General features: G+C 41.4%; 1 pseudogene across 1 annotated transcript; it reads right to left on the bottom strand.

Annotated features, from left to right (window-relative positions):
• Positions 1-14,447: 14,447 nt before the first annotated feature.
• On the bottom strand, positions 14,448-15,832 carry LOC308555954 (elongation factor 1-alpha 1 pseudogene; annotated as a pseudogene). The gene has a single exon. The product of its transcript is annotated as an elongation factor 1-alpha 1 pseudogene (transcript).
• Between the last annotated feature and the right edge of the window lie 425 nt (positions 15,833-16,257).

The raw sequence follows: 16,257 nt of genomic DNA, 5'->3' as shown, positions 1-16,257 counted from the left end.
ATTGCAGTCCATTTATATAAGAAAAGCTTCTTGGGAGGTAGATGTGCCTCCTTAGTTTAAATCTACAGTGAGTTGAGAAAATGCAGACTGTGCCTTTAAGGTTGAATGCAGTTAATGCTTGAGAAGAATTACAAGAAGGCATTTTGTGACATTTGAAGCTGTTTCAATTTCAGCTGCCTGTTATCTGACACTACAAAATAAAATCACTAAAAATTTGCAGCCTACTTACTTCGAAGTTCACATATGAGACCTGTGATTTTCCTGATGCCCCTCAAATACACACCAAAAAAAAAAAAAATCATTTTAGAGATCTGCAAGGCAGTGAAAAACATAAATTCAAGACTTTAGGTATTATTAACTAAAAATAGCACCCATACCTCTTTGCAAGCTCCATCATATAATATTCATATGCTTTTGCTCTTAAAATATTTTTTATAAATCTTAAAATGTAATAGAGATTATAAGTCTACAGAAAGTTCAGATTTCAATTCCAATCCACAAAATCTCATGTATTCATTCAACAAATTTTCATTGAGGGCCTACTATATGCCAGGCATTGGTATTAATTACAGAACAATTATTTGCCAGATGTCAGTAGCCTATTCAGTATTACATACCCTTGACCCATGATATTTTTACTTTTAATTGAGATGAAAGAACACATATGTCCCTATTATCTTGAAGTGTACAGTCTACTGGAGAAGAACGAACTGAAATAAACAGTAACAAAAGTGATATCATTACAACTGTGTAGAATGTGTAAAGAATAGGGTTCTAGGAAGGAGAGTAACAGGGAACCTTATTCCTACTGGAAGACTTAGAAAGCTCCTTGAAGAAAGTGGCATTTGAGATGGGGCCCAGAGAAGAGGCAGGGTGAAGCCAAGTGAATTTTGCAGGAAGAGTACCCTTGCCCCTTGCCACAACATTCACACACTGAAATGCTAAGGACTGGGGGAAACTGGGACCAAGACATAATATGTAATATATGCAAGTTAGATATGAGTAGCACTATCAGCCTTGTGCACACACACATACACACACACACACACCAACTTACAAATGGGTCAACTGAGGCCAGAAGAACTGCTAATTCATCCATTTGCCAAATAATTGGCAAATCTGGGGATCAAAGGCTGGCTCAGTGGCCAAAGCTTTTCCTGCCCCATCATGTGCTGCTGAACACTAATGAAACTAGGAAGCCCCACTTCCTAGCTCCCATTTCAGGTCATGTGACACTGGGCTATTCTCAGTAGACACTGATTTCAAAGCCATATGATTTTGCTTTAAAATTTCCTAATTCAGGGATAAGAAATGTCAAAAGCTGTCATTTAAACTAAGCTCAGTTTCACATGCTCCAGCACTCTAGCCACCCACACACCCCACCTTCCACAATACAGTTGCTTCACAAATTTCTTTTCTGGAAAGAAAGAATCATCATTAATTCTTTGGACTTTTGGAGATTCCAGAAAGAGCCCCTGGTGTTTTGTAAAATGCAATCTCCACTTCACCTGGCTTCCTGGTCTGATGGGGTTGCTCACTTCCTGAGTGAGTTCTGCAAACCTCTGAAAAATCCCAAGCAGAAAGCCATGTGCCTTTCAGAGCAAACACAGATATGGATAGACACAGCCACACATCTATTTGTGGCGATTTAATTCCCACTTGACAGGTAATGAAAAGTGACTAGAGGGCAGTGATGGGACTTTCACAAGTCTAATAGCCATTTAAGATGATACTTCTAAAGAGTGACTGGAACCCAGAGGTTTTTCGGATCATCCACAGGGCCCCCAACTTTCTCTTTCTTCTTGACACTAACCTGTACTGATCCTAGAACCAAGAGGCTTGGATTCAAATCTCAAATCCTCCATACATTGGATGTGTGACCTTGGGAACTTAACTGATGTATCTGAACCTAAGTTTACTAATACCATGTGCTCAAAAATTATTAATTTACTTTCCTATATCCCCTTCTATTGATATCCTGCTGGTTTTCACCAGTAAGGCAGTACTGGTTTATATAAGATTAACTGTATCTGTAGTTTTAATAAATAGCCACAGCTGTGAGCTCTCCCAGGAAACCCCCTCCCAGTATCCCAGAATGTCTCCATAATCCAGCAACAAAAGGGTTAATAACTAGCACATATGGGACCTCTAAGACCCCACAGCTAGTATCCATTCTTACTGGCTGATGCCCAAGACAGTCAAAGTGCCAAACAGTATCTATATGCTTGCTTCCCACCAGAGGTTCTCCCAGAGATCCCCAAGGCTCCCTCCATGCAGTCCTCCACGTGCTGGGGATCCATGACTATCTTGACACCCATATATAACAGCCAGTCCACTATGCTCCCATATGCCGATATTTGTTCCACCTGACAGTGTCTTGATCTGGCAAAAGTCGAGTGGAGGATGCCTTTGGCAGCACTGCTATCACCCATGTGAGCAAGCACTCCATGCCCATCTGGACCACAGAACTATGACTGCCCACCTCGGGCCAGTGTTCCATAGAATCATCTCTGTGCGGCCACTTCTGGACATTGCAGCCATGATGAGCCAGGCTCTGAGAGAACCACAGAAAGATGGGACAGCAGATGGTCAGGCCAGGAGATGGTAAGAGCCACTGCAGGCTCAGGCCAACGGCTGGAGCTTCTAACTCTATGGCTGGCACTCCCAAGGAAGGAAAATACTTTTTGAAGTCCTATATTACTATGACTTTTTCCCATTTCACAGATAAAGAAACTGAGGAACAAAAAGGCTATTTAAAATGTAAGTGGCAGAGTCCAAATCTAAATCCAGACACCTCAGGGGCAGAGGGTGTGTATTTACCCTTTACCCTGCACCACCTCTCATTTGACCTTAAGTATAGACTGAACTTAATTAAAAATGACATTGTAGTAAATGATTTTCATGGCTTAGCTGACTGGAGAATTTGTCCATATAAAAACCATAGGCAACATTATAAAATCTAGAAAAAAAATTAATGTAATTGCTTAGGTAAGCAGAAACTGAAGGAGATCTCGGGACCGTAAGCAATAATATTAATTTTAAAAGAAATTCTCTACTTTTTAAGACTGCAAGTCACCTAGTGACTATCAACTGAACAGAGAGGTGAACAGAATTGAATGTAATTCCCTGTGTCAAACGACATGGTGTCACTTAGCATGTGACAGCACACTATCAAAAGATCACACTAACATCTAAAAATCAACAAATGATCTGTAAATCATTATCATTCTAATGAACTATGTGCACTACAACTTCTACCACTTGGTAAGCAGTTCTGTAAGTTTAGTTCAGAGAATAAAAAGAAACATATTTAATTTCTGTGGCTTGATTTGATTGATACATTAACTTGTACTGCTATAATGCTTCCTTAGTATTTTTTAAATGCCATCCCTGCATTCACTTACAAAAAGGATGTTTCATGAGTGTACATAAGAGTGAGCTAGCAAATGTACGGGAATCTAAGTATAGTATTCAAGCACATTACCTTGCACAAAACGGCCCTCCTAACCTGGGAGTCACACAAATCACACCTTGTCCATGGCAGGGGTTAGAGCCACACACAGAGAATAAGGACATCAGATAAATGTTAAGAAACTATACTAGACATAGTTCACTTTTTTCTTTCTCTTTTTTTAGTGGGGGAGAGGGTGCTCTCAGCATCCCTCCTTGGGGAAATACACTCTCCCTTACTTTATGTGGTCCTGGCAGAATGCATCAGACTGCTTTCTGTGGCGTAAATTAAAAAAGAAAAAACAAAAAACCTGACAACTAGCCTCACATCATAAGACAACAATAATAACTGTGAAACAACAATTTCACATAAGACGAAGCCAAAGAGAAAGCAATTCAGGGACATCAGGTCCCCTGTTCTTCAAAGAGCTAAGCAACCTTTCCTGGAAATAATCCCACCCCCAGCGGACAACCATTCATGTCTCATTGGCTGGAACTGAGCTACATACACAGCTTCTAAGCCAAGTATTCACAAGGGGAAAAGGCACTGTTTCCATGATGCAGATTCATCCAAACAGTACATCCCTGCATTCCAAAGCATGTCTAATGAATCATCACCAGCCAAAAGTCAGAAGATACCTCTTGGGCCTCAGTTCTACATTCGCTAGAAAAACTCATAAAGGTAGACCATATGGAGGAAAGGGAGTCATTTAACATATTGATATATAATTATTTCTCTTTCTAAAAGACAGTGAATACTGTCAAATAAAGCAATCACTCATCTTTCAACCCTAACAAAAATGTATACTAGCCATGCAAACAGGAAGCTGGATCCAAACTGGAAGCTAAATTTGCCATTCCTTTAGCGGTCTGTGCAGCACCCACTGGCCACCAAATTACAAGTGTGTTAAACCTTTAGAAGGAGCTGGTTAAATTGCTAAGCAAATACAATCTATTCAGAGCAGACAATTAGTGATACTACTTATATCTGAGGGATAGTTTAAATGCTCATGTGGCTTAAGCAATCCATTCAGAGTTAGGGTGGGCTTTCAACGAAGTTTACTGATTCAGCAGCTCAGACATTTTCACTAAGGATCCCCCGGTGTCTCATCATCTTTCTGCCTCCTAGTTCTGCCTCGCATGGGGCTGGCTTCATCACCACACTCCATATGGTGGACATGCCCCACACATACACAACAGCTCAAGCTTTACTCTTAGGACAAAATGGCTGCCCAAATAATCTATTGGGGCGGGGGGGGGGGGGGGGATGCAGTTCCAATAGTACATAACCAAGTCCTGGGAACTGCCCTAGCCCTGAAATAAGTCATTTGACTAAATCCAAATTAATAAGTGCAACCAGGGGAAAGAATACACAAGTTGGCATGGGTCAATCACAGTCTATCTTTTGAACTGCATGTGGGATCAGTCCCACCCCCCGACCACAAGGAGAGGAGTATGTTCAGGGTACAGTTAGAGGGAGAAGGGGAGAGAAAAGCAATGGTTACTGAGTGACAAACAACAAACTCCTGCTGCACCTGTCCTCTACACCTGAGTTCCTCTCTACATACAGGAATGATGATTCCAGCAAGCCTCCAGTTCCAGAGCTATTTCAGAGCTACGTTTTACAAAACCACATGGCTCACTTTACTCAAACTTAAAAGAAAAAAATCCATAAAATGATAGCATATTTTATTCAACAAGTGCCTCAGAATCATAGTCATGGTACCTGTGGCGTCCTCCTCAGTTGGCTCAGCTGCAAATTTTGTGGATACAGCTCTCACTGATAAGACATCACTGTCAAAGGGGTTTCTGGATTCATGCTCACTTGGGCCGTAACCACTGCTAATCGAGCTTGGAGATTAGTTGCTGGCATTAGACATAAAGATGCGAGACAAAAAGCTGGCTAGGCGCTGAGATGCTGGCCCAGATTGGCCAGTGAATCATTTTCACTCAATTTCCCTCTGTTGATAGATCAAAGTAAAGTACTCTGAGCACAGCAGTTAACCAGGAGAAAATTCCAAAACCCACATCTGTCCATCCGCCTCCCAGCTGCAGCCTGGAGACAGTAAAAGAGAGAGAGGGAATTCCCAGCTTTCAAAGACACACCAAGCAACAAGATGAAAAGTGAGCAAACTATGATCTGCAGCCCAAATAGGATGTTACTGCTGTAACATCCCAAGTCCACGGCAGGCAACAAGCAGCAGTTTGAGTTTGGTATACTCAAAACATGCCTGGGGTTGAAGTCTATAGACTCATATTTGACCTATTACTTTGCTTCTTGAGTAATTCACTTGGTGTCTCTAATACTCAATTTCCCTCTCTGAAAAATGGGAGCAATATAATGAAGTAAATAACTTTTGAAGTATCTGCAAAATTTACAATTATCCCTCTTAACTGTCCCCCAGTGTATAGAGAACCCATTTTGAAAGTCATTCCCTAGAAGCCATGTTCTATACTGGTTATGAGTGATGGGACCAGGGGTAAAATCTGACCAATTCTGAGCCAACTACATTTATCTCCCTGATAACATTTAGAATTGAGCCCAAAAGGCAACAATTGGGCCATCAGGCTCCTTCAGAGTGTTGGGGACCAGTAACAGGGAACCTCCTGCTGTTAGGAACCAAAATCTACCACTTGGACTTACCAGCAGAGAAAGCCAATCTATGGGAAAAGATTTAAGAGCTGACACACAAATCCCATAATCTCTAATCAATCCTCCTCAATCCGTTTTTCTTGTTTAAGACACTTCAGTTGGTTTCTGTTACTGACAAGCAAAGAATTCCCATGAACTCCTAATGTCTAACTCACGAAGAGGCTATGAAAATTAAATGAGATAATAATGCTTTGTAAATGAAAAGTACTATAAAAACTGATAAGGATAATAAAGTTATGACTGACAAAGATAATAGATCTGAACAGAACAAATTCACTGTGTTTAATTAAAAACTAAAATTTAACAATAAATAAGTAAATAAATAAATCTAAAATTATTTTGGAGGAAAGTATTTTCTTGACATGGAGAATGTTTAAGATGTATCATTAAGCAGGTGTTTAGGTAACCAAAGTAGAAATTGTTTATAGCAGGGGTCAGTACATCTTTTCTGTAAAGGCTCAGAGAGTAAATATTTTTAGCTTTGTAGGCCATACCATCTCTATTAGAACTACTCCACTATTGTATCAAGAAAGCAGCCATATATCATATGGAAACAAATGGGTGTGGTTGTGTTCCAACAAGACTTTATTTATGGACAATGAAATGCAAATTTCATATAAGTTTTACATGTCACAAAATAATATTCTTCCTTTTCTCTTTTCAACCATTACAAACATTAAGTGTAAAACATATTCTTTGCAGAGCCTGCACATACACACATATACATACAACTTTGAAATTATTATTCCAAAATATTAATAGAATTTATCTTAAGGTGGTGGGGTTTCAAGGAAACCTATTTTCTTCTTTTTGATCAGCCATATTTTCTACTTTTCTAGCATAGGCATATATTACTTATGAAATTATTTTTCAGTATTTTTTTTTTAAGTAAAGTGGAGCCATGAAATATAGTTCAAAGATAAAGGAGGTGGGGAAACAGCAGAGTGGGAATGTGCAAGCCCTCCTGAGGTCCCCTGGAGCATCAGTACTCTTTCTGGGAGCTCAGCTGGATGAGTGTCTCACTGAGAACCGTAACTACACTACTACCACAAAGCAGGTAGTCCTGTCCGAAATGACCTTCCCAGATCAACACAGAGCCACCCTTACCAAGTACATGAACCTCAGCTATCCCAGTCTCTAGTTCCAGATGTTATAATAAGAATGCCAAAGCATGAAACCATGGTGTTTTGCAGAAGAAAAGAAACAAAAATTAGTTAAGTGTAACTCCTTCTTTTTGGACCCAGATGATCAATGAGTAGTGGGATTTTCTTTATACAAGGGAGCTCAAGAGGCCATCCACCCAAACCCTCAACAGGGTCCAAATGCCTCCACACAGCAACCCTTCCCAGTCCTTAGCCAGCCTCTGCCAATACGAACATCATGTGCAGCGCAAGTCACCTCCTATGTGGCAGGCACTGTGCTAGGTGCTACTGAAAAAATGTGCTCCCTCCACCAATAGCTGCAGGTCATGTTCTCAATGTCAGTACTGTTAGTGTTTGATTTAACATATCTAAAATAAAAATAGCAGTAATAATAATGGTGCTATGCTCCTGGCACCCATTGTCTCAATTTAAGTCTTCACTTTACCTACGATGCATAATAATCACAGTTAAGAAAATGAGGCTCAGAAAGGTAAAGTGACTTGCCCAAGATCACCCAGCCAACAACTGGTAAAGCCCTAGGAGTCAATCAGAGGTCTGACTCCAAAGTGACTGAGCATCCATGCCTTAGGACCTTACCACACAAGTGAACACTTGGGAGCCTGTCCAAAATGCAGAGCTTTGGCCCACTCCCAGGCCTGCTGATTCTGAATCTTCATTTTGACACAATCCCTGGGTGAGTCCTGTGCCCAATAAAGTCACTGTCCTAGGAGACTAATTCTTCCAAATCAAAGGATCGACAGAAAGGAAACAAGATGTATTAAGTGCCCATGGGCCAGAAACTGTACCCCTTTAATCATTCTTTTTTTTTTAATCACACAATGATACTGTTTTCACACCCACTATAATAATATACAGGTGATGAACCTGAGGTTCAAGGAAGTTACATAACTTGCCCAAGACTGACAGTCACTAAGGCGCAGAGCCAGGATTTGACTCCAAGAAACCCTTCCTTACCTTTCCTGTCCAGGACTGAAGGGAGATGGAGAACCACAGAGCCAACTTGGAAGAGGGCTCAGTGAACTTTAGGACTTGAATTTACTAGCAATGTTGGAAAGAGATTAATTTCTATATTATAAGCCTTAGGCTTATAATAAGCTACATTAAAGGACAGTAGATATAGAATCCTTCATTGTATCCACCTGAAATGGGATTTTTTTTTTTTTTTTAACCTCTGTTAAAGTAGAGTGTGTAATTTCCTTACAAGTTTTATCCAAAAGGTGCTGAAAAGGCAGCCTTTGGGACTGGCAAGTTCCTCACCTCTAATAAAAGTAGAAAGAGAAATTAGTCTCAGGGCAACTAAGCCCTCTGTCACAGCTAAAGAGAAATAGAAGGCTCAGAATAACACAGAAATGTTGGATCTTTTCAGAACAAAGAAATACCAAACAATTACTCAAATCAAGTCAGAAAAATAAAAGACTTGCAGCATGGTTTAAGATCAAGTGTTGTCCCATATTCGAATGATAAGAGATAACCAAAACTGCATAGAAGGAAAGGCTGCCACAGGCAAGCAAGAGACAGAGCCCGAGAGAATGTTCTGCACCCTCAGCCCCACCCACACACACATCTTGCTTTTCCTTTCCCTATTTTCTTCAAGGCTCTATTCCTTTCACCTCAAAGGGTGTCTGGCCATAGTAAACACGCAATAAAAGTTGCTGAATAAATAAGTGAATGAACAGTATCAGGCAATGATTATTAAATGTATCCAATGTTGCTCCACAAAATCTGAGGTGTTCCATGGGGGACATGAGAGGTGAGGATAACAGACCTTCAGCTCTCTCTTCTAAGTGAGATACGACTTAAAGAAAAAGTATCATCACAAAAAAAGAAAAAAAGAAAAATTTGAAAATCCCTGGAATAGAAAAAGGTTAATCAAGAAAGAAAATGAGGGGGAAGGGAGGATGGCAGCACTCAGACAAAAAGCAGATCGCCCTTGCTTCCAGCCAAAGACTGTATTTACAGTTAAAATACTGCTTAGTCACCTTGAAAACCAAGAGAAACATACCTGAGTGGACCTATTTCGAGTAAGGAGCACTGAAGAAACATCATAGAGTCTGGTAACAGAAAGGGGGCGTAGAAAGGGGGAGTTCCCCCTGAAGCCAGTGCTGGGCTGCAAGGCCCCAGGTTAGAGGCTGCAGCTCCCTCCCCTTGGGAATGTGGACTGGCATCTAAAAACTCAGTTCTCAAACCCAGAGTGGGGGAGAAGGGAAGGAGAGCCCATGCACTGTGGGCAGAGTGAGCCAAGGGAACAGTGTGCCTGCAAGGAGGGGACTGTGCCTTCCCAGTGAAAAACGTGCGTAATGGCAGCAGCACAGGCGGGAGACTTTCACCCGAGATGCTGACCACAGGAAAAGCTGTCCCCCCGAGGGTGTGGCTCCCAAACAGAAAGGGGCCAGAGGGCTGCATGCAGCAGTGACCTACAGAGACCCTCTGCTTTCCTACAAGGCATTGTGTAAAACCCCAGAAAGCATTTGAACTGTGTGGAGAGGAGAAGGGGAAGAGAGCCCTCCTGCCACCAGAAAGGGCCCAGAGCCACCAGCCAGGTGGATCCGGACTCCAGCCACTGGAGCTGCTGGTGAGGTGAATCATAGATTTTTGTCCTGCTCTGAGGGGAGCCAGGAAGAGCACACAAGGAACTGCCCCAGCTTTACTGAGATCAGCTGTGCAAGAGACCTGCATGGGGCTGACTTTGTGAACCCTCATGCTTGGTCTGAAGCACAGGGGCTCCAGGACCTCGCAGGGCAGGTTCTCTGCCTGCTTGTTGTTTTGTGTTTTTGACTGCTGAACGGGCATCCACCTTCCTGGCTTGCATTGAGACAGACCAGTGAAAGCTGGGATTTGTGCTTGCATTGTGGAGAGTTTGAACTGAGCGCCCTGTGAGACCAGCCAACCAGATCTGGGAAAGGGGGGGAGCCCGCAAACCTCTCCTGCAGGCTAAGAGCACCACCCCCAACAGGAAAGAGGCTGGTTCAGCTCTCTGAAGCCCCAGATATTCCCCACAGGGCACAGTCCTGAGGGGGAAGGGAGAACAGCTCACAGGACGCCAATACAAGGATAAGACTCTCAGGAACTTTTGTTTGGGAAATGGAGTAAAAGCTTAAAACCCCCGCTGGGGGGTGGGCAGGCAATGTGCTCACCAGTCTTTTTTAATCAAATGCACTGAGCCCAGGCCACTGAAACTGCCGATACAGAAAAGGCAACAGACTGAAGTCAATCTGAACCTGCAGCAGGCCACTGTATGGGGAACTAGGGTTGGAGGATAGGGTAGAGGCTGAGGAGTTAGCTTTGAAGCAGAGATTAACTTCCCCACAGTGAGTGCCTGACAGCAAAACCTCTAAGTAAGGGAAGCAATATCCCGAGCTACACTAGCCAGCCTGCACCCTGAAGGCTCTCTTTAGAAGATTCTGGAGGAAGACCAGGCAACCACAAGGGGGAAGCAAAATAGCTGACAGGTAGTGGCGGCCCAAAGAGAGCCTCAGATCAGCCAGCTACCTAAGGACACCAGAGCCAAACCTAGATAGGTCCTCACATTGGCTGATACACACAAGTACCTTCCAGGAGACCAGAAATCACCATACAAAACAGTGAGCCTCAGACAACATAAGCTGCCCAGACGAAACTCACCTGATTGACTTGTGTGTTTTTTTAGAAAAAAGAGGGAAAGGAAAAAAATTTTCCTTTTAAATTTTTTGGTTTTGATTTTTTAATTTTTTTTGTTTTGTCTTGCTTTGTTTTTTTTGCTTTGTGTTTTGTTTTGTTTTTTGTTCTATTATCAAGATTTTCTTGATATTCTCTGCTTTACTGCTGAAATATTATCATTATAACCAATAAGTCTACTGCCTTTCTCTATCGTTGCCCCCATATCTCTTATTGGCCTCCTTCCCTGCCCTTGCTTTACCTCTTTCTCTCTTCTTGTTCCATTGGCATAACTTTCTCTTTTTTTTCTTTTCATTTCCTACCCTTTCATTCTGTCTTTCTTTTTGTTTGTGTTTGTCTCTTTTTCTTATTTCTTTTTCAACCACTTTCCTATTCCTACTCTCTACCCTTATTTTTTTGCTCACCCTTCTTTCCTTTCAGAATCTTTTCTCTGCCCCTTTTATCTCCCAGTAGCATGTTTTATTTTTATTTTATTTTTTTAGCTTTTTTACTATTAGCAATAATATCTTTTTTTTTTTTTTTTTTTTTTGCTTCAGCAATTGTGTTCTCGCTTCACTCTCCCAATTCTACTTTCTCTTGGGTTGTTTTCATTGTGATTGTCAGGATACTTTGTAAGTTACTGTTTGTTTCCTGGCAATTTGGTTTTGTTTAGTTTTGCCCTGTTAGCACCTGTACAGCAGCTCACACAATGGAGTTGTGTCTGAGCCTCACAGTTAACCTGAGATGAGAGTCCTCCCAAGAACGGGTCAATAACAATCTAGACCCAATCACAGCAAGAAGGCCCAAAGAAACCACAAAAGGGATACCCACAAAAGGAACACGCCTAGAGCAAATAGCTCAGAAGTATAAGAAAAACACACCTCTGGGTCCCACTGGAAAAACACTACAAAATCCCACCCCACAAGACTGGGAGACAGCAAATATATATAACACACAAATACAAACACTAAGAGTCACTAAAATAGGGCAACAACGAAACACCCCAAACTAAAGAAAAAGAAAAATCACCAGAAAAAAACCTTGATGAGATGGAGTTTAAGCAAGTTATCAGAAATAGAGTTCAGAGTGATGGTTATAAAGATGCGCAACGAAATTAATGAGAACCACAAGACACTTAATGGGAAGGTCCAGGAATTTAGTGAAAACATGAAAAAAGAGCTGGATATGATAAATAAGAACCAGGCAAAAATAAAGAATACTGTATCTGATATCAAGAATACGCTGGAAGGAAAAGCAGGCTCAATGAAGCAGAGGACAGAATAAGTGAAGGAGAAGATAAGGTAGATAAAAATCACTCAATCAGAGCAGCAAAAGCAAGACACTTAAAAAGCACGACAGTTTAAGGGGACTTTGGGACAACATGAAGTGAAACAATATTCACGTCATATGGGTACCAGAGGAGGAGGAAAGTCAACAAGAGATAGAGAACCTGGTGGAGTAAATAATCACAGAAAACTTTCCTAAGCTGGTGAAGGAGAAAGCCACACAACTTCAGGCAGCACAGAGGGTTCCAAACAAGAGGAACCCAAAGAGACCCACTCCAAGACACATCTTAATTAAAATGGCAAATGTTAAGAACAAAGAGAGAATATCAAGGGCTGCAAGACAGAGACAAAAAGAGACCTACAAGGGAACCCCCATAAGGCTGACAGCTGATTTCTCAACAGAAACAGTTCAGGCCAGAAGGGAGTGGCATGAAGTTCTCAAAGTAATGAAAAGCAAGAACCTGCAACCAAGACTGCTTTATCCACTGTCATTTAAAATTGAAGGTGAAATAAAGAGCTTCCCAGACAAAAGAAGGCTAAAAGAGTTCAGTACCTCCAAACCAGCATTGCAAGAAACGCTAAAAGGACTGCTTTAAGAAGAAGGAGGAATACTGAGAGAAAGGTACATCAGCATAAAGGGGAAAATGGCATTAAGTAAGTACATATCAATAATAACCTTAAATGTAAATGAATACTTCAATTAAAAGAGGGTAGCTGAATAGATTAAAAAAAAACAGGACCCATATATATGCTGTCTACAAAGACTCACCTAAGAGCAAAAAGATTCACACAGGCTGAAAGTGAAGGGATGGAAAAAATATTCCATGCAAATGGAAACGAAAAAAAAGCTGGAGTAGCAATACTTATTTCTGACAAAAAAAGACTTCAAAATAAAGACCATAACAAGAGACAAAAACAATCACTGCGTAACTAAAGGGATCAATCCAACAGGAGGAAATAGCCCTTATAAATATATATGCACCCAATATAGAAGCACCTAAATATATAAAAATTCTTGGTGAACTTTAAAACAGAGATTGACAGCAACACAATCATAGTGGGGGTCAGACAGACAGACAGATAGATAGATGATAGACAGATTTCAGAGAGGAAGGGAGAGGGAGAGAGAGACAGAAACATCAATGATGAGAGAGTCATCATTCATCGGCTGCCTCCTGCACTCCTGGACTGGGGAGCAAGCCAAGACCTGGGCATGTGCCCTGACCAGGAATCAAACCACAATCTCCTGGATCCCAGGTCAATGCTCAACCACTGAGCCACGCCCAGACAGGCAGTGGTGGACTTTTAACACCCCACTGTCATCACTGGACAGATCATAAATACAAAAAATCAACAGGGAAACAAAGACCTTAAATGACACACTAGAGCTAATGGATTTAATTGACATACAGAACATTTCATCCCAAAGCAGCAGAATACACATTCTTCTAAAATGCACATGGGACATTCTCAAAAACAGACCACATGTTAGGGTACAAAGCAAGTCTCTACAAGTTCAGGAAGACTGAAATCATACCAAGCGCCTACTCGGATCACAATGGCATGAAACTAGAAAAAAACTCAAAAACATTCCAAGAAATGGAGGCTAAATAACATGTTATTAAGCAATGACTTGGTTACCAATGAAATCAAGGAAGAAATCAAAAACTTCCTGGAAAAAAACAAAAATGGACAACAACTCAAAATATGTGGGACACAGCGAAAGCAGCCCTGAGAGGAAAGTTCATAGCATTACAGGCTTACCTCAAGAAACAAGAAAAAGCTCTACTAAGCCATCTAACACAACAACTAAAAGAATTAGAAAGAGAACAGCAAGAAAAGCCCCAAGGAAGTAGAAGGAAGGAAATAATAAAGATTAGAACAGAAATTAATGACATAGAGACTAAAAATACACTACAAAAGATCAATGAAACAAAAGAGCCGGTTCTTTTTTTTGTTCTTTTTTTTTCTCATTAAACTTTCTTTTAATGGGTTTCAAAATTCTTTAACAGATTTTTGGTCAAGCTGTTTCCATTAAAAAGTACTGATTTTAAACACTAATAACTTAAAAACTGCCACACACATCAAAAAAACCCAATGGTCCACAAAACATTCTCCTTTCCTTCTGAAGGTTTTACGATGCATTGTAATCATTAACCAGTCTTTTACTATTAAACTTAAAAGGCCAATTGAGACAAATAATTCTGAGACCGTTCTTCCACCACTGATTAAGACTGGGGTGGCAGGTATTGGGGATAATATTTATTTAGCCTTCTGAGCTTTCTGGGAAGACTTGCTGACTTTGCCAGCTCCAGCTGCCTTCTTGTCCACTGCTTTGATGACACAAATAGCAACTGTCTCATATCACGAACAGCAAAACGGCTCAGAGGAGGGTAGTCAGAGAAGTTCTCAACACACATGGGCTTGCGAGGCACCATATCAATGATGGCAGCATCACCAGATTTCAGAAACTTAGGGCCATCTTCCAGCTTTTTCCCAGAATGACCATCAGTCTTCTCCTTCAGCTCAGCAAATTTGCAAGCAATATGAGCTGTGTGACAATCCTGCACAAGTGCATACCCAGCACTGATTTGGCCTGGATGGCTCAGGATAATCACCTGAGCTGTGAAGCCAGCTGCTTCCACTGGTGGGTCATTTTTGCTGTCACCAGCCACATTGCCACGATGAACATCTTTGACAGACACATTCTTGACATTGAAGCCCACATTGTCCCCAGGAAGAGCTTCACTCAAAGCTTCATGGTGCATTTCAACAGACTTTACTTCAGTTGTAACACTGACTGGAGCAAAGGTGACCACCATGCCGGGCATGAGAACACCAGTCTCCATTCGGCCTACAGGGACAGTACCAATACAACCAATTTTGTAGACATCCTAGAGGGGCAGACGCAGGGGCTTGTCAGCTGGACAAGTTGGTGGTAAGATGCAATCCAGAACTTCAAGCAGTGTGGTTCCACTGGCATTGCCATCTTTACGATGACTTTCCATCCCTTGAACCAAGGCATATCAGCACTTGGCTCCAGCATGTTGTCACCATTCCAACCAGAAATTGGCACAAATGCTACTGTGTCAGGGTTACAGCCAATTTTCTTAATGTAGGCGCTGACTTCTTTAACAATTTCCTCGTATCTCTTCTGGCTGTAGGGTGGCTCAATGGAATCCATTTTGTTAACACCAACAATCAGTTGTTTCACACCCAGTGTGTAAGCCAGAAGAGCATGTTCACAGGTCTGCCCATTCTTGGAGATACCTGCTTCAAATTAACCAACACCAGCAGCAACAATCAGGACAGCACAGTCAGCCTGAGATGTGCCTGTAATCATGTTTTTGATGAAGTCTCTGTGTCCCTGGGCATCAATGACGGTCACGTTAATACTTACTGGTCTCGAATTTCCACAGGGAGATATGAATGTTGATACCACACTCATGTTCAGCTTTCAGTTTATTCAAGATCCAGGCATACTTGAAGGAGCCCTTCCCCATCTCAGCTGTCTCCTCCTTAAATTTTTCAATGGTTCTTTTGTCAATCCCACCACATGTTTAGATCAGATGGCCAGTAGTGGTAGACTTGCCAGAGTCTACATGTCTAATGAAAACAATGTTGATATGAGTCTTTTCCTTTCTCATTTTGGGTTTGATTTAGTGGTGGTTTTCAAGACAACTGTGTTCTGGCTGCAAACCCATGGCAAAAAACCAAGAGCTGGTTCTTTGAAAAGATAAATAAGATCGATGAACCTTTAGCCAGACTCACCAACAAACAAAGAGGACTCAAATAATAAAATGAGAAATGAAAGAGGCGATATAACAACTGACCCAACAGAGATTCGAAGGGTCGTAAGAAAATACTATGAGCAACTAAATGCCAAAAAACTGGACAACCTGGATGAAATGGACAAATTCCTAGAAGCATACAACCTTCCAAAGCTGAATCAAGAAGAGGCAGAAAACCTGAATAGGCTGATAACAACTAATGAAATTGAAACAGTAATCAAAACACTCCCAGCAAACAAAAGTCCTGGACCAGATGGAATTACAGGCGAGTTTTAGCAAAC

The sequence above is a fragment of the Miniopterus schreibersii genome (assembly GCF_964146895.1).
Source record: "Miniopterus schreibersii genome assembly, chromosome: 4".
NCBI classification, from domain to species: domain Eukaryota; kingdom Metazoa; phylum Chordata; class Mammalia; order Chiroptera; family Miniopteridae; genus Miniopterus; species Miniopterus schreibersii.
This window is presented reverse-complemented; position numbering and strand designations above follow the sequence as displayed.